Consider the following 25,689-nt stretch of genomic DNA (forward strand, 5'->3'; position numbering starts at 1 on the left):
CTTGCTGATAACTGAATTGGTGAAACTGCTGTGCAATAGGAGTTTTATTTCCATCCTTGTATGTGTGGGCATCACAGTTTGTGTGTGTGGGTCTGTCTAGGTTTCTCTCACTATCTTTTTCTCTCCTCTCTCTGTCTCTCTATTTCCCTTCCCCATCTCTCTGTCTCTTATCTTATAAGCTCATCTGAGGAATGTGCAGCAGTGTGGGGGTTGTAGGACATATCTATTGTGCACTGGGGTGGGGGTTGTAGAATGTATCTATTGTAGGCTGGGATAGGGTTTGTGGGTTTATGTATTGTTACAATGTTAAACTCACTCACAGTTGGAAAAACAGGAGCGAGGCTGACACGCTCCAACTGTCCAGAGCTAATAGCTAAGTATTTTACTTTATCTGTTACTCTGTATCAGGGCTAATACATAAACTCTAGAAGTAGTGAATTTCTCTGTATAATTTTACCTGTATGTTGATAATAAAACCTGATTACTGTGATTTGAAATTGTTAGTTGTGTCTGGTCATGTTTACTCTCATGTCTCAGTAGATACTTAAGAAAATATTAGGCTTTAGCTCACCCCTCCCATTAGGTAAGCAATCACTAAATTTTAGTTTTGTTGATATTGCCTTGTAATGCATGTTTTACTTATCAATACTAACTATTCTGCAGTAATACAGGTCAGTGGGGTCGCGAAGTAAGTTTTATTGGTAGAAGGGGGTTGCAGTGCCACGAAGTTTGAGAACCGCTGATCTGGATGATGTGATTGTTTATTCAGCTGATTTTATAACCCACTTAAAACATTTTGACTTTGTTTTATTTTTCAGGAAACTGCAGCAGCATAGGTTGTTGAAGCTTGAGAAATGCTATTTACTTTGAAAAGAAGTCCAGTATTTGGGACATCGAGTGTCCGAAGCAGGAGTCTCGCCAGACTCAGATTGTTAAGTTTATTCAGGAGTGGCCAGCTTCCACAACGGTGAAGTAGTTGCAGCCCTTTTTGGGCTTAGCCAGCTATTGTCACCGCTTTGTTAAAAACTTTGCCAAGATAGCGAACCCTCTTCACCAGTTGTTAACTGGGATTTCATCAACTTACCATACTCACCCTGCCATAAAGCTGAGAGAGTGGAATGAGGAATGTGCCTCGGCTTTTAGTAAACTGAAAGAGATTTTGACAAGCGCTCCCATATTGGCATACACTGATTTTAACTTGCCCTTTGTTTTGTACACAGATGCCAGCAACCAGGGTTTGGGAGTAGTCTTGGTGCAGGTGCAAGAACGTGTCATTGCTTATGCTAGCCATGGCCGCCATCCTTCCGAGAGGAATGACAGTAACTACAGTTCCTTTAAATTAGAACTTCTTGATCTTAAATGGGTGGTTACAGAGAAATCCCATGAATATCTGACTGGATCACTTTTTCCTGTACACACTGACAATTGTTCATTTGCAGACTGCAAACTTGGGCAGCCTAGAGAGGCAGTGAGCTGCCCGATTGCCTAATTACAACTTTTAAATAAAATATCATCCAGGATGTATTAATCAAAGTGCTGATGCACTGTCTCGCCTCCCCTTGGATCCACTATAGGGCCCAGTTGAAGACCGGGACCGGATAGAAGTGTCTGCTTTTCAAAGGATCCATCTGAAGATAGTTGAAGCTGTGTGTATAGGGATGGTCGGCTGTGATCTCATGCCAGAAGAACGTGGACAGCACCCATCTGAGATTAGGGTGGAGATAAACTATGTGGGCTGCCTTGGGAGAACTATGCCTAAATGGAAATTTTACAAGAACAGGATCCTACTCTAAAGAAAGCTTTGTACTTTTTACAGAATACTACTTCCCCTAACGCTAAAGAACAAGCAGAGTTACCCAAATAAGTTATGGACATCCTGCGACAGAAAGAATGGCTTGTTTTCAAGGAAAGAGTGCTGCTAAGTACTTACCAAGAACTTAAAGAACAGAGGTTAGCGCACAAGTTGATTGTTCCCACAAGGGATCGTCGCTTTATTTGGGAGTTGTATCATACACAAGCCGGACACAGGGGTGTCGATAGGACTCTTTCATTAATGCAAACCAGATTCTATTGGCCTGGCATGAAAGTCAAACATCTGCTTGGTGTGCTGAATGCGCAATTTGTGCATTAAGGAAACTTCCACCTAACGAGGGGCGTGCTCCGTTGCACTGTTGGAACTGGTTGCTATGGGCTTTCTTGCAGTGGGCCAGCCAGAAGATTCTTACCCCTGTGTATTAGTTAGTGTTGATCACTTCACGAAATCTGCATGGGCCACTGCAACTTGTGACCAAACGGCAACTACTACTGCATGGGTACTATGGCAACAGGTGATTCAACCCTTTGGTTGCCCTTGTTGCATCCACTCCAATCAAGGACCAAACTTTGAGTCAAATTTAGATAAAGAACTATGTCAGTTGTACTGAACAACCAAAAGCCACACAACCACATATCATCCAGCTGGTAATGGAGTTGCAGAAAGGTTCAGTCGTACTTTGTTGAACCTCCTTTCTACCTTGGGACCTGAAAAATGCCTGCGATGGCCCGAACATCTTCATACCCTCTTTTTATACAACAATACTGTTCACACTACTACTGGCTTGTCAAAGGAGTCAAAGGAGTTTTGGTTTGTAATTCAGCCTCCCGACAGCAGAAGGTATGGAATCAACCCAAGGCTTCCCTCACCAAGATCACGTAAGTCACCATTATGGGGGGGCACAATCTTGGTGAGTGGCGGAAGTGCGAGTATGTAAATCCCTGCCACTTGAGTCATGTAAAGGTTAAGAACACCTGTCATACAGGGATTGGTGTTCCACTGGCTACAGGGCCGCGGCTTGGCATACAAAAGGTGAAGCGCTGCTATGCCCAGGGTTGGTCCTTGGAACACAGGAGGAGTCTGTGGAGCTGGAGGGAGGAGCTTTTTTTCTCTCACCCATGCTGGGGCTAACATCAGTCTCCAAGATTTGAAAGCCTGGTTGCCCCCTTCAGGGAACATACAACACAGATACAGACACTTCTCCCGATAGTGAGTGCTCTTGGTGCAGGTGTGGTGTAAGTCAACAATGGTGTATTAGTGGTGCAGTGAAGTTCGGGTTTGATGCTGGCTTGTAACAACAGCTCCCGGGTTCGTGTTAGACATCTAACAATAAATAACACAGACAGTTAGCAACAAACAAACAAAACACTTAACACTCACGATACGTAATTAATGGTCTGTTTCCTTTCTCGGTCCTTGCGATAACTATAACAAAGGAACAGATTGCATTGTCACATCCCCTAAAATACCCTTAGTCACACCCCCTCCGCTAGCTAGTTCAATCATGTCTCCTCCAATCCATGACTGACACATAACTTACCATACTAGGGCAATGACTTCTGGTATTGTGACCGCCCCCTTCCTGGATGGCCAGCTTCCGATGGACCCTGGAATTAACTGCCAAACCATCCAGTACGAGGCACACTGTTCCTGTTACACAGCGCCCTCACAGGTCGGGAGGGAGATTGTTGGCTAGTATTGATTCTCTCTCTATCACAGGCATATAGATAGGGTGTCTGATTTTCAGGTGAAGTTTTTTTTTCAAATTCGGGTGAATGCTTTTCTAAAAATTGGGTAGAATTATTTAATGAAAGAATCGGGTGAAATCGGGTTGATTTTTTTTATATATAATCAAGTAAGAATAAATATTCGGGTAGAAATCAGGTTTTATTTCGAAAAAAATAAACAAATACTTAAGCACAAAGTGTTGACAACAAAGTTAAATCCCCAATGTATGTATATTTCCACACATTGGGGTATGCAAACTTTTGACGACATCTATCTCTCTCTGCTCTCTCTCTCTTTCTCTCTCATACATACACACTGTTACATCGAAATGGGGAACAAAGGAATTTGTCAGGTCAGATTATGTTGCCTTTTATTGCAACTGTGGTACCATTCAATAGTAGAAATTGTAAAGCAATACTTGAGGTGAAACCTCCAGACAGAAGGGGTACAGTTTTAAAAAAAGGTTGAAAACCACTGCCGTATGTAATTGTGTCACAGCTAAATGCCAATTGCCAGTGTATGTCCTTAAACCAGAGCAGGGAGATGGCCCAGAGCGAGTGTTGCATCATAACCTGTTACGACCCTGCCCTTTTCCCCCTAGACTTCCAAATGCAGAAGATCCAGTTAGAACCTCAATATCTGTAGAGCTTGGTGTTGGGTTGCATGGGGTAGGATTGTTCTATCCCACCGGTGCAGTTGCAAACAGAGGCCTTGAAGACTAAGGGATGGTACCAGCAGGTCAAGAGGTCTTAAGATCCACTCTGACAAATTTTGTAAATCGGCCACCACGATATAGAGACCAAAGTTAAGTGCTTAATTGTCGCATATATTTTTCCTTTTTATTTATTTTGTCATTGAGGACACCAACCCTAAGCAGGGAAGGGTGTAACACGGGTGGTTTTTGTTTAAGCACTTTCACTGATTTTTATTTGATTTAAAACTGTGTCTTGCTCAGCTGTCTATCCTTTTAACTGATTTGTTAAATACATTTGAATTATTTTTTATTTCTATTTTATAGAACAGCTGTTACTGGGGAGTATTTGTGTTTAGATTGCAATGGGATTAATCTTTTGAAGCTTTCCAGACATTGTAAGGTGTGTTCCAGAGCCCGCCACCTGTAAACAGGTAGAGCAACTCCACTTTGGAAGAAATATCTTCAGGCATAGTTGAATAGGCGCCTTTTTGTTTTAGCTTGGGGAGACAGGTGGTGCTCACGTAGGCAACTAGTGCTGTATTGAACCAGGGGGCTGTGCGGACCCCTTCTGATGATTGAAATCACACATTGTTGAGGAGTTTAAAGAGTGTTGTGAATTGGTTGTTCCTTTGTTTAAAAATAAATATTTGGATTGCTTATAAATTAGTTCCCTGTCTATTATTGATGCTTTGCATTGCTCTTGGTTCAAGCGTACCAAATAAAATAATCTTCGTTGGTGATCTTTAGATACAAATTGAACGCTTTAAATTGTAGTGCTCTTCATTGAGCTGGCATAGTCAGGCTACCAAATCTGTAACACCCCTCTTGTTACACATACTTTTAGTTTATTTAACGAGTGTTTTTCACTTATGTTACGTGTGCATATGAATTAAGGTAGGCAGTTTTCTCTGAAATGCTGCACAGGCATCGTAAAACAGCATTCAAAAGGAATGTACTGCCGATCGTACTCATGAAATAAAAAGGTATTTATTTTTATTTGAAATTAATCATTTGTAGCGGACTATAGCCAGGGTGGAAGCCCTGCTAGTGCACAGGTGTGTGTGGAATATTGGGTGGCAGGGAGGGGGTTAAATTCCTCTCTGTAAAAACACATGGGAATGTGGCTGGAGCTGTGAATGTATAAAAAAATACCCCCTTACATCTGTTTCTAATATTGCAGAATACATTTTAATCACTGTAATGGATACCATCTCTGTGTAAAGCTTGATGAAGCCGATTCAGGAAATTTTGCAGATTGAAGACAGACACTAGTTATGTGGAAAACAGTGTGATGAAGAACCATTTAGTTACTTTTTGTTTTTTAAAGTGGAATAACTATAAATATGTAATGTTGCTATTTGAAGTGTTTACAGTAAACACGTAGCTGTACAGAGCAAGGACTGACCACATTCATTCTTTAACATTAAGAAATAACAACTGATATGTATTTCAATGTACTGACCAGTGTCCAAAAATTAGCATCTGAAGCTCTGCTTTTTAGTTGGACTTCATTTTGAATGGTTATTATTTCATTTTCAAGATTCATCACTGACCCAATTTTTTCTGCAATTTCACCGACATCAACTGTCATGAATGGAAAGGATATGAACGTGGGGACTGACTCCAGCTGTTTGAAATCAGTGAAACGTCTTTCAAATGCTGCCATAATGTTTTTCAAGTGAGAGGTGTATTATTCAAAAGATGATGTTTGGAAAATTTTTCAGGTCCTTTTTTCGAAGTTGTGTTATCCACAGTTTCAGTTTCTCTTGGAAGGTTTTATCTGAACTTATCATTTCAGTAATGTCTTTCTGTGTTCCCTGAAGTTCTGAGTTTATTTCGTTCAGTTTTGCCATCAGGTCAGTCAGAAAAGCCAGCTCTAATAGCCATAGATTGTCATCAAGCTGGTGGTAGTGTTCATTTCTAGATTCTAAGAAAATCTTTATTTGTGGTAGAAGATCTCTGAATCGTTGCAGTACTTTCCCCCTACTTAACCACCTCACTTCTGTGTGCAGTAGTAGGTCACCATACTGTGCATCAATTTCATCAAGTAAAGATTTGAACAGTCTTCTCTGAAGTGGCCTTGAATTAATTGAATTTACATCTTTAACAACAAAGTCCATAACGTCGTTCATGTTCATAACCTTTCCACACAGATGCAGTGATAACTCAGGAACTGGGGAAAGCCTCATTAAAAATCTTGGAATGGTTTATTTTGTTTTGCTATCAAATTACTAACTAGAAATTAAACAATTGTTGCTGCCTTTGATTTGGTGGTTTGCTTGAACATTGACTGTTGAGCTTTTAAGCGTGCTTTAAGTTCACTTACAGTGCCTTGCGAAAGTATTCGGCCCCCTTGAACTTTGCGACCTTTTGCCACATTTCAGGCTTCAAACATAAAGATATGAAACTGTAATTTTTTGTGAAGAATCAACAACAAGTGGGACACAATCATCAAGTGGAACGAAATTTATTGGATATTTCAAACTTTTTTAACAAATAAAAAACTGAAAAATTGGGTGTGCAAAATTATTCAGCCCCTTTACTTTCAGTGCAGCAAACTCTCTCCAGAAGTTCAGTGAGGATCTCTGAATGATCCAATGTTGACCTAAATGACTAATGATGATAAATAGAATCCACCTGTGTGTAATCAAGTCTCCGTATAAATGCACCTGCACTGTGATTGTCTCAGAGGTCTGTTTAAAGCGCAGAGAGCATCATGAAGAACAAGGAACACACCAGGCAGGTCCGAGATACTGTTGTGGAGAAGTTTAAAGCTGGATTTGGATACAAAAAGATTTCCCAAGCTTTAAACATCCCAAGGAGCACTGTGCAAGCGATAATATTGAAATGGAAGGAGTATCAGACCACTGCAAATCTACCAAGACCTGGCCGTCCCTCTAAACTTTCAGCTCATACAAGGAGAAGACTGATCAGAGATGCAGCCAAGAGGCCCATGATCACTCTGGATGAACTGCAGAGATCTACAGCTGAGGTGGGAGACTCTGTCCATAGGACAACAATCAGTCGTATACTGCACAAATCTGGCCTTTATGGAAGAGTGGCAAGAAGAAAGCCATTTCTTAAAGATATCCATAAAAAGTGTTGTTTACAGTTTGCCACAAGCCACCTGGGAGACACACCAAACATGTGGAAGAAGGTGCTCTGGTCAGATGAAACCAAAATCGAACTTTTTGGCAACATTGCAAAACGTTATGTTTGGCGTAAAAGCAACACAGCTCATCACCCTGAACACACCATCCCCACTGTCAAACATGGTGGTGGCAGCATCATGGTTTGGGCCTGCTTTTCTTCAGCAGGGACAGGGAAGATGGTTAAAATTGATGGGAAGATGGATGGAGCCAAATACAGGACCATTCTGGAAGAAAACCTGATGGAGTCTGCAAAAGACCTGAGACTGGGACGGAGATTTGTCTTCCAACAAGACAATGATCCAAAACATAAAGCAAAATCTACAATGGAATGGTTCACAAATAAACATATCCAGGTGTTAGAATGGCCAAATCAAAGTCCAGACCTGAATCCAATCGAGAATCTGTGGAAAGAACTGAAAACTGCTGTTCACAAATGCTCTCCATCCAACCTCACTGAGCTCAAGCTGTTTTGCAAGGAGGAATGGGCAAAAATTTCAGTCTCTCGATGTGCAAAACTGATAGAGACATACCCCAAGCGACTTACAGCTGTAATCGCAGCAAAAGGTGGCGCTACAAAGTATTAACTTAAGGGGGCTGAATAATTTTGCACGCCCAATTTTTCAGTTTTTTATTTGTTAAAAAAGTTTGAAATATCCAATAAATTTCGTTCCACTTGATGATTGTGTCCCACTTGTTGTTGATTCTTCACAAAAAATTACAGTTTCATATCTTTATGTTTGAAGCCTGAAATGTGGCAAAAGGTCGCAAAGTTCAAGGGGGCCGAATACTTTCGCAAGGCACTGTACCTTCATTTTCCGGAGCACTGTTTTAATTGGAAAGACTTTGTTATAGTTTTTATGAACCATTTTGAAATGTCTTCCAACATTGCCTTTTTTTTGCCAGAGCCAAGTGCGCATTGCAAATTAAACAAACACATATGTCTTTCACTATGGTAAAACAAAATACTCCTCTCACTCAATATGAAAATGGTAGGTTTTTCCCTTCTTTGCAGCAGACAGACCTCATTGTACCAGCTTTTTTTTTTTTAATGAAATGAAACGTTGGCAGCGGTAGAAATAAAATAAAAATGCTGGTTTATTCTTTGGACATAGATTATATTCTCAAATCAAAAATCTACTATTTGTAGAACTACAGGACAACTTGTGACTCAGTCTGAATGGATGATGCTATTAATTTATGTCTTTCACCTTTGGCCACTTTATTATTATTATTTTTTAACGGGTTTTAGTAATTTGCTATTGTTTTTAACTTGAGAAAGTAAACAGTAAAATAAATAAAGCATATATTTTAAAATATGGAAATGTTTCGCAATCTACTCTGTAAGGCTTTGAGATCGACAGGTTGGGGACCCCTGCTGTAGTGTATGGTACTGGTAGTGTACTATTAACCTAACAAATTATTTAGGGAACAACAGATTAAAGAATTGTATTAGTTCTAAAAAGGGTGAGAAATTCTGGTAAATTGTGTCTTGGGACCATTCACAACATGTGACGATGGGCAGAGCTACATAACCTGTTGGTGTTAAACATATTGCACCTTCTGTCTGCTTTTTTATTGCATTTGGTCATTTTCAGATACAATAATATTACATATATTTGAATGAGCTTATTTCATTAGAAACATTTTGGGTTTACTTTATTGAACTTTTACCCCATTTAACACTAACAGCAAGAACAATAATAATTCATATTTCCATAGTGCCTTTCATCACAAGGATCCCAAAGCGCTTCCCACACTCAATAAAATGAACAATTAAACCATAAAATAATAATAATAACAATAATAATAATAATAATAATAATAATAATAAAAAGTCTGCTATTGAATTGGATAAAACAACAACAAAAAAGAAATACAACATGCGGTTTTAATTGTAAAAAAAAGCCAGCTTGTAGAAAAAGAACAATTATGAGTCTAAAATAAAAATGTAATACAATTAGAATTAAAAAAAATGCAGTTTTGATTGTAAAATAAGAAAGTCAAGATACAAAAGCAATTTTGTAAAAAATAAGTATTCAATCTTGACTTAAAACCAGATAGAGTCCCAGCTTCCCTGACAGAAGAAGTCAAAGCATTCCATAATTTAGGAGCTTCACAAGAAAACACTAATTAAGGTGTGACCAGCTAATTTGAAAACATAGTTACAAATAAATAGAATAGTAATCACATGGTTTAAACACTTGTGCATTATAAGCACTGTATCTAAAACCATTTCTGGTAATGAAGTTCCTATATCTATTCAACTGAGTTTCCCAAGTTGCCTTCATTGTGAAAAAAAACGATTGACAGAGGACAGATACTTCAAATAATACTTATGATTCTCCCACATTTGCTTACTTCTGTGCCTAAGGCCACTGTTCAGTTCTAAGAAACACACACCTTTCCCCTCCCTAATACACACATATTAACACCATGCAACATAATCTTATTCATGTATCCAGGGCAAGGTTTTAAAGATACATTTTTACAGATTCACAATATCATGGCATGTAGTTAATATTAATATGGCTAGAAAAAATACATGTACTGTATGGCACTTTACATGCATTCAGACAAAAACATGTCCAGGAAGATGCTGCTTGAAAACTGTAAGGGATTGTTTTTCAGATGTGCCAGACAGAAAGCTTCATGCAGTCATGAAACACAAGCCATAACATGCAGTACACAAGGGGAAGGGTGCCAGGCATGTAGAGAAGCTGAAAAGCATGGAATGTGAGGAGGCCTTTCCCATGGACACGCCTTAAAAGTCTTTGTGTTCAACATCTTAGGATCAAATCAGCCAAAATAGCTCACATGTTCGATCAGATTTACTTGAGCAGTTTATTAATGATGTTTCCCTCCAAAGATGTCAAAACGTGGTGAATGTTTCTGTCAATTATGTGCAAGAGATTGTTTGTCAGCTGAAGAAATGATTACTGATGACATCCTTTAAACAACTTGTTGTTTTTAAAATATACAGTTAATTATATAAATGCTTAAGTGTTGTTGTCTGTACTGTTGAATAACTCCTCAATACCTCTTTTTACTACTGTATGGCTGATTGGTAACACACTGTCATAGAGCTTCCTGTATATATATATACTGTATATATTATAAAATTTGTGATAGAGAGAGAATGAATCTTGGTTATAAATCTACCTCCCGACCTGTGAGGTTGCTGCGCAACGGGAACAGAGTGCCCCGGATTGGATGGTCTGACAATTCATTCCAGGGAAAGGTGGAAGTCGGCTATCTAGAAAGGGGGCGGTGCCACGATACACCAAGTCATGTGGCAACCGCGGATTGGAGGAGAAATGGTTGCACTCGCTAACAAGAGGGCGTGACTGATGGTACAAAAGGGGACGTGGCTAAGCGATCTGTTCCTTGTTTATGGTTAAGACAAACCTGAAAGGACCGAGTAAAAAGTTACCATGAGTGTTTAGTGTTTGTTTGTTTTGTCGTGTCTAATTGTACTTGTTTGTTATTATTAGACAGCTAACACATACCAGGAGCTGTCGCTAGTAAGGCCAGCACCAACCCGGATAACACTACACCACTGTACACCATTGAATTGTATTTTGCCACTTGCACATAAACCACTCACTCTGGACTTGTGATCGTGTGTGTATTTGTGTCTGTTAAGTACTTGTATTATTATTGTGGGACTGCAACATGTTGTTTAGAACAGTGCAATACACATTGCTGTGTATTGCCTGGGATTATTCTTTGTGGTCACCAGACCAGGATTATAAAATAAAACCTGTTTGGATCGTGAACTGTGTTGTCTGTGCAAAAGTCTTAGACATGTTGCATTTGTCTACTCTGATGCATTATGAGCATCGACAATTTACTCAAAGCCTTCACTAGTGTTTTTGACTATTATAACAACCTTGACTTGCATAAAGAAGGAAAAACATTGAGTGAAATAGCTTGCATCACTTGATTTTCAAGGTGTGGTATCTGCAGCACAATCAACAAGTACAGAGAAACTGTAATTGACAAACCCAGGACTGGAAGACCCAAAAAGCTATCTAACAAGGATGAGCAATACTTGAAGATAATATCCTTAAGGAATAGAAAAAAGACAAGCGTTGAATTGACAACAGAACTGGCAGAAGGCACATGTGTCGTCGTCCATCCATCAATAGTCCAAAGCACCTTTGACCATTGTTCCATAGTCCAATTTCTGTGTTCTTGTGCATATTTTTAGCCATTTAGGCTTGTTCCCCTTTCTTAACAGAGGTATTCTTACTGCAACACATCCTTTAAGTCCTGATTTCAAGAATGACCTTCGTACTGTTGATCTGATGGACAACAACACCCGTGCCTTCTGTCAGAAGTGGTATATATCATCGGAACCGCACGGCCCAAAATGGTTATACCGCTTATAACATGGCTAACTGTTATTTGGAGGATGAAAAATAATTTAAATAATTAAAACATATTTTAAATTAAAATAAAACCAGAAACTTTTATTGTGTATACATCCGCAGTGTAATATAGTACCAAATTTAATTTAATTTAATTTATTGTTCGCTTATTAAAAATAAATTGCACATGTCCATGTATTGTGAATTTCTGCATTGAAAGTGGCATCTCACTAGAAACTAGAGGACTGAACACATGCTGATGATGGGCAGAGGTTCAAATGACACAAAGGAAGTAAGGGGAAAAGCTGCCATGGATGCTGAAGCTGTATCTTCAGCTGAATTTGTGTACTCGTTAGATGCGAGGCACACATATTCAAGTCCGTTTTCATCCTTTCAGATCTCAAAAGAGGTTTTTGTTAGTTGTCTGACTGACAGGAATACGTTCTTGTTGGTTCTAAACTCACTGTCAACAGAGATGTTCTAACTTCTACTGTTAAAATATGTATTTAGTCCAGCTCAGCGTTATAAAACTGGAGACTGAACACTGGTCCCCAGTTGAACTTCTTGCACTGGCATAAAATTCCCTTATGTTGTTGAGATTTTTTTTTAACTTATTTCCTTAAAATGAATGTCCACATTTTTTGTACATTAAGTACATTAATAGGCGGATAAATTAATCCTGTTCTAAATAGCATTATACACAGCTGTAATAATTATGTTATTCACACAATTATTGTTTTGAGATTCAGCTTTTATTAGGGACCTCCCCTAAATCCCTTGTTTAGAATGATACAGGGTATTAATGCTTTTGACAGGGTATCCATCTGCCGTGTGGATGCGTGCATTCGCTGCTGAGTGACAGGCAGGAGATTGAGACGGAGGTTGAAGTTGATACGCCCCGCAGGCGAACAGGATTTATTTACATATCAACACACTGAACAGCTCACATGACACTATCAGCAATGGTTGCGCACGGTTAGACCCTCGCAAAAAAGGATATTTTGTCATGAGGCCAATTCCTTTTTCAAGATCAAACATCCAACTGCAACAGCTATACTGAGCATTCTCAGAACTGTGCCACTATATATATATATATATATATATATATATATATATATATATATATATATATATATAGTCACATAGTAGGGGGGATGTGTGCAGAGCAGAGGCTCTGTACATGAGTGCACGTGTGTGGTGATGGAAATTGTGTTTAATTGTTTAATTGAGAGCTTGAGCGTGACATGTTTATTTTTATATATTAACATACATTTAATTGTAAATATAGCATGCAGGCTATGTATTAAAATGTTAAGTACATTTCTGTATATCAATTACATTAACCTATTATACTAACCTATTTTTCGTTTCATTCAAGTTCGAGTTGATTTAGTTTTGTTTCTGTTATTCCACTGTGCCATTTTTCTTTTAAAGTAAACTACTGGTACCGGTACTTTGTTAGATTCGGGAAATTGATCTTCATACCATTCATCAAACATTTTTCCTTTAAAAAGATAAAAATTTGATTGTGGGTCTGTCATTTTTTTTTTTTAATTAATGATAATTTACAGATATTAAACGTTATAGAATAATGGAGTATGAATTTAAATTCAAAGCTTTTGGTGATGCATCTGTGTTGAAAGGTTGTGTGGGATTAATTTTATAAGTATTTTAATTTCTGTAATTACGTTTCAAAACATGTTTTTAATACTCACCGAGCAAATGTCCCCCCCATTTCATACAGCTTCTGTTGTAATACAAAAATACACGCACTAAAGACCGAGTTTAAAATAGATCAAACTGTACTACTGATCCATTTGTTTTAGAAATACATTTCAGAATATATAATATCAAGAAAATCTGGCCAATTACAACTGCGCCTTGAGACAGGATAGGATTTTTAAATTATCCTTAAATTGAGAAAAAAAAAATTGTGCAAAATGTATAGCTATTGCACCTTTGCTAAAATGAATTTCTGCTTAATACTTGTATAATGAATATGTTTGTGTTTTTCATTATTATTATTATTTATTGCTTACTTGCAGCCACTAATAAGTTAATGTCGCTATTTATATTCTATTAACTAATATTAGTTAACAGCATTGTGGAGTAGTGGTTAGGGATCTGGACTCTTGACTGGAGGGTCGTGGGTTCAATCTCAGGTGGGGACACTGCTGCTGTACCTTGAGCAAGATACTTTACCTAGATTGCTCCAATAAAAACTGTATAAATGGGTAATTGTAGGTAAAAATAATGTGATATCTTGTAACAATTGTAAGTCGCCCTAGATAAGTGTGTCTGCTAAGAAATAAATAATAATAATAACATATGGCTGATAGAATGCAGCTAACCAATCAGAAAGTAGGATTTTTCCAAGCAGGTTTATAATGTCCATTACACCTTTCATTCATTTTGGCATATATATAGCAAGTAAAAGTTTAAAGGTAAGCTGTCTTCACTTGTTAGGAAATTGGGGCTGAGAGATTAACAATAAACAAAGGATTCCAAAACCCAGTTACATGTCTTACATTTACTAGAATAAAGGCTTTGCTACTCTGACATTCAGTTTATGACTTCAGCGCTTGTAACCATAGGAATTACTATTAAAGCACACCTTCTATTGAGTTTGAATGTTTGAAACCTGATTAAAATCAGGTGTCTTGAGGTGTGTAGATGATTTCATCAAATGCTGGTATTACCTCAGTAGTGTGTAGTCATCTGCATTACATATATTTAAAGCCTAACCTATTTTATAGCTCAGTCATACACATTCCCACATTTAAAATCATATAACAGCATAATAAATATATATATAAAATACATGTTAATGGCCTGTTGAGAATACATATTTAATCAATATCAGACACAAAAATTACAAAAGTATCTCATTGTTTATTGTATTGGGCCTTTATGCCAAACTAGTCCAAAATGACGGTTACTCCCAATAAAACAGGCATTATTGTGATTATGACATAAACATTTAACGCATGCTAGTCATACTAATGCTAGTCGCATAATGAGAGGGAAAGTTACACACCCCTGAGAAAATCCAAGATAACACAAAATGAAATCCACAGAGCCCCTGCTGCTCAGGAATGAAGTTAAACAGCTATGCCACATTCCTACATTTTTTATGTAAACACATGTAATGGCACCTTAGTACATGAGGTGCCATTCACAGAATAGCACAACAAAAAATGAATTCAAAACAACAGCAATCTGAAGTGACAGCAGCACACTTTTCAAACAGCACTAAAGGGTAAAAACTGATTTTCACTTGGAGTAAATGTATTCAGCTTTCCAGAACATACATCTGAAACTACACGATAAAATGCAAATCTTTTTTTCTGTCATTTTTCTTTGTCCGCATGATATAATACTGTTTTTTCGTGAGTACGTTATACTGAAGACATCAGTGCAAGCACAGCAAGCTTAGTAATTTGTTCGTCTTACTGATCGTAATATGTACCATACTAAAAGTGCATTGTCTAGTGTGACAGAGATTGAATGATTCTTTGTGTTAGACTTCCCTCTTGACCTGTGAGGTACCCTTAACTAAATGGCACGACAATTTATTCTGTAGGGTAGGTAGAAGTCGGTCATTTAGGAAAGGGGCGGAGTTACGGTACCCAGACGGTAAACTGTGTGGCATCTGAGGATTGGAGGAGTGAATGCGCTCGTTAACCTAGGGGTCATGAGCGAGGATATAAATAGGGGACATAGATAACGTGATCTGTTCCTTGGTAAATGGTTAGAGACAACCTACAAGGAACCTGTGTTACTGTACTATAAACCGTGAGTTTGTTTTGTCTTTTAATGTTTGTTATAACTGTCTGTTTGTTTTAAACTAGACTACTTATAACACGATCCAGAGCTGTAGCAGAAGCCAGCATAAACCCGGACATCACTTTCACCCCTGCATTTCATGGAGAACTGTAATACACCACTTGCACTTATTCACGATCACTAGGAACTATGTTTGTGTTTTGTGTTTAGTGTTGTGTGTAAAACTGGACTTTTGGTTGCGGGTCAAACCCGAGGATTTACCAATATTGAGTGATACACACCGCTGTATCATAAGGCTCTGGACATTGTTAATTAAATCAATAAACACCCTTTCACCTGTAAATCATTGTCTGTCTGTTTTGTATCCACTCTGCACTGCACGCACCTGTATTCACTCACCACTTTGCCACATCTAGTCATTGTTTTATGTTTTTGATACTGACATTTCATCCAAAATCTATCCTATTAAATATTTTACACACTTATCATAGATTTGTCTACAGCTAAAAGGTTGTTTTTACTGGTTTAGGTCTGTTTGAATTAGTCTACAGTATTTCAAACCTAAATAAAATATTGTAATCAGGGTTCTAGCTCTGACTAGGTTCCATAAAAATGGCTCAGAGGTCTTTGATACTGTGCAACATGGAACCTCATTTTTCAGGATAATATAACTCAGGATAACATGCACTTGTTTTGATGTCTTTAAGTATAAACCTGAACAAAAGGATAACATAGCAATATACATAAACAATAATATAAATGTTCTGGTGTATCAAGCAATGAAGATAGTGATAATTATATCCCACATCAATACCTTATTAACTTTCACAAAGAATTTGGCATGCAGCCTCAGTCTTCATAAAACAATAAAAGTAAGAAAAAAATAAGGTTTTGTATAATTACAGTTCATAGCTGGTTAATACACCTACCCCTCATTATATCGTCCCTCACTATACTGTGGATTTGAATATATCGTGGTCCTGGAGTTGGCTCCCCATTTTTACTGTCTAACTGCATATGAATTAGCTGCAATATACATAGGCACTTAGAATTATTGTTCGTTTTATTTCATACTGCACATCACAAACAACAATATACAAAACAATTAAAAACAAAGCATTATTATCATTATTATTATTATTATTATTTATTTCTTAGCAGACGCCCTTATCCAGGGCGACTTACAATCGTAAGCAAAAACATTTCAAGCGTTACAATACAAGTAATACAATAAGAGCAAGAAATACAATAAAACAAGTAAAGTACAAGTTTGACAAACCACAATTCAATAATACAGCAGGTAATAGTGATAGTTACATCAGGATATGATTAAATAGTGATAGTTACATCAGGATGTGATTAAATACAAAGTACTACAGGTTAAAAACTTGGCAGATTACAGTATTCTGAAGTACAGGATTAAATGCAGTAAAATAGGGGCTGATAAGAGCAAAATAAAGCACATTTACATGAAGGGTGATAGTGTCCCAGGATACAAACAGAGGAGTTCTACAGGTGCTCTTTGAAGAGGTGAGTCTTAAGGAGGCGCCGGAATGTGGTCAGGGACTGGGCAGTCCTGACATCTGTAGGAAGGTCATTCCACCACTGCGGAGCAAGGGTGGAGAAGGAGCGGGCTTTGGAGGCAGGGGAGCGTAGCGGTGGTAGAGCTAGTCTTCTAGTGCAGGCGGAGCGGAGAGGTCGAGTGGGGGTGTAGGGAGAGATGAGGGTCTGGAGGTAGCTGGGTGCAGACTGGTCAAGGCATCTGTAGGCTAGTACAAGAGTCTTGAACTGGATGCGAGCGGTGATCGGGAGCCAGTGGAGCGAGCGGAGTAGTGGAGTAGCGTGGGCGAAGCGAGGCAGAGAGAACACTAGGCGGGCAGCAGAGTTCTGGATGAGCTGGAGCGGACGGGTGGCGGACGCAGGGAGGCCAGCCAGGAGGGAGTTGCAGTAGTCTAGGCGGGAGAGTACCAGGGCCTGGACCAGGAGCTGGGTAGCGTAGTTGGTGAGGAAGGGTCGGATTCTTCGTATGTTGCTCAGGAAGAATCTGCAAGTGCGTGCCAGAGTGGAGATGTGCTGGGAATAAGAGAGGCAGGGGTCCAGGGTGACTCCAAGGTTCTTAGCTGAGGAAGAGGGAGAGAGTGTGGTAGATTCCAGAGGAACAGAGATGGAGAGATCAGAGGAGGGGGAGGAGGAGGGAAAGAAAAGGAGGTCAGATTTAGAGAGGTTGAGTTTGAGGTGATGCGAGTGCATCCAGGAGGAAATAGCAGACAGACAGGTAGAGATACGGGAGGATACTGTTATCATATACACATGTATTGCACAATAACACAAATCAAATTAAATACTGTATCTATTTGCTGAAGCACTTTTCATTTTAGCCAACGAGGTGTTCACGTGTGGCAGCAATGCACTAGCAAGTCACAAGACGTCAGCTCCCTAGCAACAAGCTTCCTATGTTGTTGTTGGGAATGGATTATTTTAATGCAGCGGGTTTGTGCATTTGAGAAAGGAGAGGAAGACTCATGAAATTAATTAGAAACTGAAGTTGATGAGAATCCGCTGTACAAATTAAAACGGTGTGCTGCTTTTTATACAAAAAATGAGAAAAAGCAGGTTGCGTAGAGGATTTATATTGAATTCTGACGGCCCTGATAAAACGAGGGAGTGGTTGTAAAGTATTTGTTAGCCTATTTGTCTTTCTATGGCTCTCTCGCTATAGCGTGGCCCTTGATATATAGCAGATTTGTATTGCACCCCAACACTCGCGATATATCGAGTGGGTGGGGTATAGGATTACAAACATATATTTAGTACAATTAGAGAAGATGGGCTTGTGATGGTCTCCTATTGTAGACGTATGGCTCTCATTATCAGAACAAAGTAGCCAGCCTAAACTCTTCATATATTTTTCTGGATCTCTGGGGCACCTTTATGGTTGTGCTGTATAGTTTCTGGATAGGGGCCCATTCTAGTATTTGAAATTGCCTTGGCATAATGAAGCACATGTTTTCCATGCATTGCTCGTGCCTGGTTCACCCAAGTCATCAGGGTGCATTGTATATCTATGGACTTCTCATGCCCCATATGACCTGGTCCTAGTCTTGGTATGTCTCTATTTAACATGTGGAGTGGGAAAACCTCTATGCAAACTAGAATTGGCAATGTTGTTCCTATATTTAAAACCTGAGCTAAATTTGACCCTGGGAACTACAGACCTATAAGTTTAACATCAATCATGTGTAAAATCATGGAAACTATAATAAGGACCAAAATGAGACAACCAACATGGCTTTAGGAGAGTAGATCTAATTTACTAGATTTCTTTCAGGTGACTACTAGTCGGCAATGATACTACTATTGTCTAAGCATTTGACAAAGTACAGCATGAAAGACTATATCTAAAGATTGAATCAGTAGGAATAAATGGTAAAGTAGCAGCATGGATTCATAACTGGTGAAAAGTAGAGAATTATAATTAGAGGCCACACCTAGAATACTGTGTATAGTTCTAGAAAGACATAGAGGCCTTGGAAAGAGTACAGAGGAGAGCAGCACAATTAATTCCAGGATTAAAAGGCATGTTATATGAAGATAGACTGAAAGAGCATAATCTATATAGCCTAGAAAGGAGAGTTAGAGGGGACAATAGAGGAATTTAAAATGGTCAAGGGGTTTAACAAAGTAACTGCTAAGAATTATTTTTCACAAGTTACAGAGAACAGAACCAAGAGCCACGGTGGAAGCTGAAGAAGGGTATATTCAGAACTGAGGGGAGAAGGAGCTTTTTCACAGAAAAGGGAAGTGAACCATTGGAACTGGCTGCCGGACAGAGTTGTTGAAGCAGAGACTATTGGATCCTTCAAGAATGGACTGGATGCTGTCATGAACAATATTGTATAACCCTCTGTGACCACAATAAGACCTTTAGCTAGCCGCCTAGAGGAAGGGCAGTCCGTCTAGTCACGGATTCCCAGAAGTTTCATTTCTCCTACTAACCTGGTTAGGGTTATTTTGTTTTTCCTTTCCTGAATGCTAACAGACCACACACCAAAGTGAGCGAGCATAGGGGGGCAGAATGGCCCTTTCTTGTACTTGAATTTCTTATGTTCTTATGTTTTTGTGTTCTAACCATGGTCCTATGACACATTGGCAAAATAATCACATTGATGGGCTGAGAACACACCTCAGGCATTAAAGGTTTAAATTGAATTTTGGGATAAATAAGTAATGAATCGCTGTTACTCTTATTAGAAATTTGGCTCATACCCACATTGTCATAACTACGATCATTTCTACTTGAGGCTGGGACTGAAACTGTTTGGATTTAAATTCTCACAGTTAGGTCTGACTTTTGACGAGAAGGCAGTCACACCATTGGGAGGGACACTCCTGGTTTGGCTGCTGTAGTATGGGTGTGGGGACTTAATTATATCTCTCATCCTTATAAGTTTCACTCTATGGCTCTGCTGGTGCAGATTTGAACATGCCCCTTCAGAACAACTTGCCAGGTTTTACATTAATCATGACAGGACTAGCTTTCCACCAACAAACTGCACATAACTGTTTTTTAAAGCTGTGTGAATTCTTACATGCCAAAACTTGCACTGACAGCTCAGCGTTAGGGTTACTAATAGGTTACAAATATATATGAAAGATGTATTTTGTTTAAACTGATAACTTTAGAAAGTGCATGTACTGTTCTTCAAGGAGCCAGACTTTCAGTATTATCCTAAATAATTCAGGATATGTTCTGCATTCTATAGTGTTATGAAATATATGGGTACAAGAAGGTCCTCATGCTAGTTGATAGTGGTTACATAATGCCAGCTTATTCTGACACAAAACATGTTAAAAGATAAGATGTGAGCATGGTGGAAAGAATGTGTGTCTTTTAAGTTTTTGTACCTTAACAGATGTTGAAAAGTCATCTAATTGGTCAGAAATAACTTTTCTTTTTCAATATAATAATGATTGTATGTAATATATGTAATATAAAGAAAATGTGGGGTAAAACTGTAAGAAATCATAAGAAAACCAAAGGGGTTTATTAGGTAATGGTGATAACATTGATGAAGTCTTAGTTTTAGTAGTAATACTAAAAGAAAATACAATTAGTAGAATTATGTATTTTACAATTTATGGATATGCTTTTACCCCAGAATGTATGACTGACTGTAAAAGGTATGGAATGACTACAGCATTAGCAGCCTTAAGGGAATAACTTCAGCATTTTTGGAAAATGTAAAATATGTGGTGGCATGAAGTTTAGTGTGTAGTTGTTTTAACATGTTTTTCAAAAAAATATATCCAGTTTAGCAAACTGTACAGACATTGTTAAGGATGCTGTTAGCACAGTTGTTGCACAATTGGCATTTCACGGGGTGTGAGCCAGGGCTGCAAGAGGAAGGGAGTGTTTTTTGCAATTTAGGGTTGGAGGCTCGGCCTCTAGAACAGGGGAGAGAGAAAAGAATGGGCCGAGAGAGCCTTCCCTATGGAGTTGAGGCTGGCCCTATCGGCCTCCAGGCCCCTGAAAACACAGAGTCCTATGACTTCTTGGAAAATCGTTATAGGCAACGCCTTGCGACTGGGTCCCAGTTACCAACCGGGTTTGACCCTCAGAGGACGGAAAGGCTCATACAAAGCCTTGACGTAAGGAAGAAAAGAGAATCTGAAAAAAAAACACACATAACTGTTAGTTATGGGACTCGAGAACTAAGAGTATGAGGAGGATGTAAGACAGAGCCTTCTTTCTTGAGGCAAGATATAGCGCATGAGCTGCAAAAGAATAGTGTGGCCGGTGATTCCCTCTGATCACATGAAGAACCTGTGGAGTTCCTGGAACTCTAGGTCGGGGAAGTGAGACTCACTATCCCCCCAGAGGGGACTGACACAGAGGCACGCAGCATATGAAAAAAGTGAGGAGGAGGAGAAAAAATTCAAAACGCAAGAAAAAGAGCTGAGCTGTGACTGGGTTTAAATGTTTTCAATGATTATAGACAGGTGAAATTAGTCAATGATGATAGACAAGTGAAATTAGGAAGGAATGAAGGCCTGGCTCACACCCCCCAAACTCCACAAAAGTTCACTGGAGAATGGTTCTCACATCTATTCTGTTCATACTTTTTTATTTAATCAATCTAAGGGTGTTTTTTTATCATTTCCTTATCAACAAAAATCAACTTAAATGAGATACTGCTTTATGGTGAGCCACCATAAAAGTGTGTATCAACTCCACAAACAGCTACCTTTGACTCAAGTATTACAGTATAGTGAAAGAAATATGGAAATGTTATTTATCTGTTTAGACTTTAGTTGAACTGGTCTTTTGAAAACTGTTGTATCTGAAACCGATTTGAGGGTTACTCCACATCAGGTCTGAGTTGAACCTGTCTGGTCTGAGGGTTATTATGAACAGTCTGATCGGTCTGGAATCAGTCTCAGAACGTTTTTTCAGCCTTGAGGTCCATTTGGAGTTACTAACTACAATCAAAAACATTAGGCCTGAGACATATCATTCAGATTTCTATTCATGGAAAACTATGAAGTGACTGGACTGGAAGAAAGAGGACTATCATTACTTGCCCTCTGACTATAGAACAATGGTGAACGATCCAGTATTACACAGGATGGTGTTCCTATAAGCTGGTAATTAAAATAGTGCTGTTATTTAGCATTTGTTTAGACACATTTTTTTAAACATGCATTGTAAAAAGCTCAATCAAGGTATTCTAGCTTTTAACAACAATGAGGGAATAAGAAGGTTTACATGTCTCCCATTTTACTAATTCTGCAAATTATATATGAGTTTGCAGTGCTGTTTAGTATCATTGTTGTCCTTATATAAGCAGGCGACATAATTTGTACTCTATGGTTCAGTGAGTATTCTGTTTTTTTTGTTTGTTTTGTGTACTGCATTTATATACTGTATGTTTACTCCTTATATATATATACATATATATATATATATATATATATATATATATATATATATATATATATATATATATATATAGTTTACTACCGTTGTTCCTCTGTTCCCCTGTTCCCCAGTATTTAATAAAGTTGCTTCCAGCAGCTTATCAACAACTACTGTTTTTGATATAGGTGAAGAGATGCTTTAGGAAAGAAAGGGGCATGTGTTTCCTACAGCTACTATAAACATTTGTTTATGCAAATATTATAGTTCACACTGATACCCAGTGCCTACATATTTCCCATCTGTCTTGCCCATTGTTTTAGACTATTTAACCATTTCACTGATAAATTGTTTAAATCTATGACTGTCTATCCATACCACACGCTTTGTTATGATTCTTATTATGAAGATTCATAATTATTTTCTTGTACAATCATACAGATGTGTTGTTACCACATGCAAGTATGTTACCCTGCATGGGAGTTAAGAAACATCATAGGAAAATCCATCAAAAAGTTACAGCAAATTTGTGCCAGACAAGGAAGAAATACTCTCAGTTCATATTATACTCACGGGCATTGTTTAAATACTCTCATGACCCCACGCGTTGCTGGAGGCCCAGCTTTCTTCAGGTCTGTCATAGTGCTCGCAATGGGAGTTTGTAATTGAAATGTTAGAACTCTCATAGCAATGCACCAAGACTCATTTGTCTACATCTGCTAATTTACCTACCCCAACTAATTTGGTCTTCCCAACACATTCAGCAGACTGGAAGAGCAGCACCAAGGTGACCTGTGGATTGGGGACCAATGGCAGAGTTTGCTGTTGGCCATTTTTAGATGTAGATAGATACATTGTGATATGTGATGAACAGGCTTTGTCACTGAAGTAATGCACTCTTAATGGTATGTGATTTATCCCTTAAAAGGCTGCTTATATTACAAATGTAGATGGTCTGAATTATATAGCAAGAACATGCACATACTGCTGTTGCTAGAGATACCATGTTTATTGCCTGTTTAGCATATAGAAGCAATGGGGGCCCTTATCAGGCCCCTTTTTATGATTCAGCCCTATTGTTTTGTTTCCCCTATCTATTAACCCAATGACACTTAATCATACAACCTGTTGTATGTATCCGCCTGTTTTTAGTTCCTGCAGGATGATCTGACCATGTTTATATCACAAGCTATCACTAAGGTTTGCAGCCCCGGTCCTCAATTATTATTATTATTTATTTCTTAGCAGACGCGACTTACAATTGTTACAAGATATCACATTATTTCACATTATACACTATACAGATATCACTTTTTTTTTACATACAATTACCCATTTATACAGTTGGGTTTTAACTGGAGCAATCTAGGTAACGTACCTTGCTCAAGGGTACAGCAGCAGTGTCCCCCACCTGGGATTAAACCCACGACCCTCCGGTCAAGAGTCCAGAGCTCTAACCACTACTCCACACTGCAGTAAGCAAGGTCTCAGAGACTGTTTATAAGTGCTGCCTTGTGTAACAATGCATTTTTTTTACAATATTTTAGTTCCTGGTTGAAACAAAAACCTGGGGCTATGCTTATCAATCATGCGTAAAAACATTACTTAAATTGTTCGTACGCACAGAGTTTCTAAGTAAATTCTGATTTATCAATCTTGCGTAAGGCATTCGTACGCTTAACGTTAATTGAGTGGTACTGTCTCCTGTTCACAAAATTAAATTCATTCAATGTCTGTGCTTTAATTGCTATTTGGGTGCAGTGTGTAGCAACAACGGTACTGGGGCACCCAGCAATTAAATGAAAATCCCTTTTTATTTCAATCTGCTGTCCATCAGTATAAGGAAACTGAATGTACTGAGGGCAAACGGCAATGATGGAGTACAAAACCACTGGCATCAGTGCACTAAAGAGGCCACTGAAATGCCACTTATGTCTCTGATCTGTCTTTGAAAGGTACCAGTGGCCAAAAAAGCCAAGAGTAGACAGAACTTGTATATGTGCAGGAATGGGATGAGTGCGCTCGGTTGGTCTGTGTAGCCTAGGTCCCAACATATCGCACAATTCCAGTAGGACTTCATTGGGAAAGTGGTATCTTGCAAAAAGTGTTTCTGTGCTTTGTGCAAAGAAGTTATAACAATCCTTAAATACTCTCTCTCAATGAAATGCGGCATTAGCAAGGTCTTCCAAAAGGGCGAGATCAACCATTTTCAAGTGGTTTACATTATTCTGTGAATTTATAGTAAAAAATGTTTACATGTTAATTGGCTGCACGTCTGTTTCTACTTATTATATTATTTAGTAATTCACAATGCACGACAGAAAGGACTAACAACAACATGGTTCATACATGTCAACCCCTAAGTGTTCATACCAATGAGACCCCTGCTGAAAAACCCTGGGATTGATGAAAAACCTTAACCTAGACCACTAAATGTTTTTTTTTTTTTGGGGGGGGGGGGGGGGCGTGGGCATGGGGGTGGTGCTGGTGACGGGTCAACATTTTTGCACATGGCTGACAGCTATGCCACTGACCTAGACTGACCTATGCACATCGGGAGCAAAGCAAACGACACGAATACAGCACAAGTACATTAAAAAAAAACACACACACAACTGTAGCTGCAGTCGTGAAAAGAAAATACTGTGTGCGTTTGCTCCTTTTGGGGAGACGAAATAAAATAAATAAAACAAAGAAATAGTCTGGGTACACCACACACTAAAAAAATGACATTTAACAGTGAATGTTTATATGTGATCTGGTTTAACATGTAAATAATTCAAAAAGAATACATCTACACATATTTCTTTGTAAATACTGAGAAAAGTAGTTTAATATACTTTTTTTTGTTTATTGATTTTCAGTTTTAATAAAATCTTCAGTTAGTGTGTGAATGTGGTTATTATTATTATTGGTCAACATTATTAAAACAAAGAAGCGTCATTTTACAGAAATACGAAACCAGTGTGTGGCGCTCCCCATCACTGACTAAAATTAAGGTGAATAGAGACAGACATACCATCAATTTCCAATTGTTCTGTTATTTCTTACCATATGGCGTCTTTCTTTTTATTGTCTTTATAACCATTGACACTGGCATCATAAAGAACATTATAGGTTTCGACTTTAATAATTACATTAGTCTGACAGGCTCTCCTTCGACTCTGTCCAAGTAATGATGTGGAGTGTACAGAAACATAGAAGGCTCGCGCAGACAAACGATCAGTTTG

At 38.5% G+C, this 25,689-nt stretch overlaps 1 long non-coding RNA gene across 1 annotated transcript; it reads left to right on the plus strand.

Moving 5' to 3' along the window:
- The first annotated feature begins 332 nt into the window (after nucleotides 1–332).
- LOC131721853 (uncharacterized) lies at nucleotides 333–15,886 on the plus strand. The gene is made up of 2 exons (XR_009319940.1): nucleotides 333–2,691; nucleotides 15,609–15,886. It is a non-coding gene; the product is annotated as an uncharacterized LOC131721853 (long non-coding RNA).
- Nucleotides 15,887–25,689: the final 9,803 nt, after the last annotated feature.

Source organism: Acipenser ruthenus, chromosome 3, assembly GCF_902713425.1.
Source record: "Acipenser ruthenus chromosome 3, fAciRut3.2 maternal haplotype, whole genome shotgun sequence".
NCBI classification, from domain to species: domain Eukaryota; kingdom Metazoa; phylum Chordata; class Actinopteri; order Acipenseriformes; family Acipenseridae; genus Acipenser; species Acipenser ruthenus.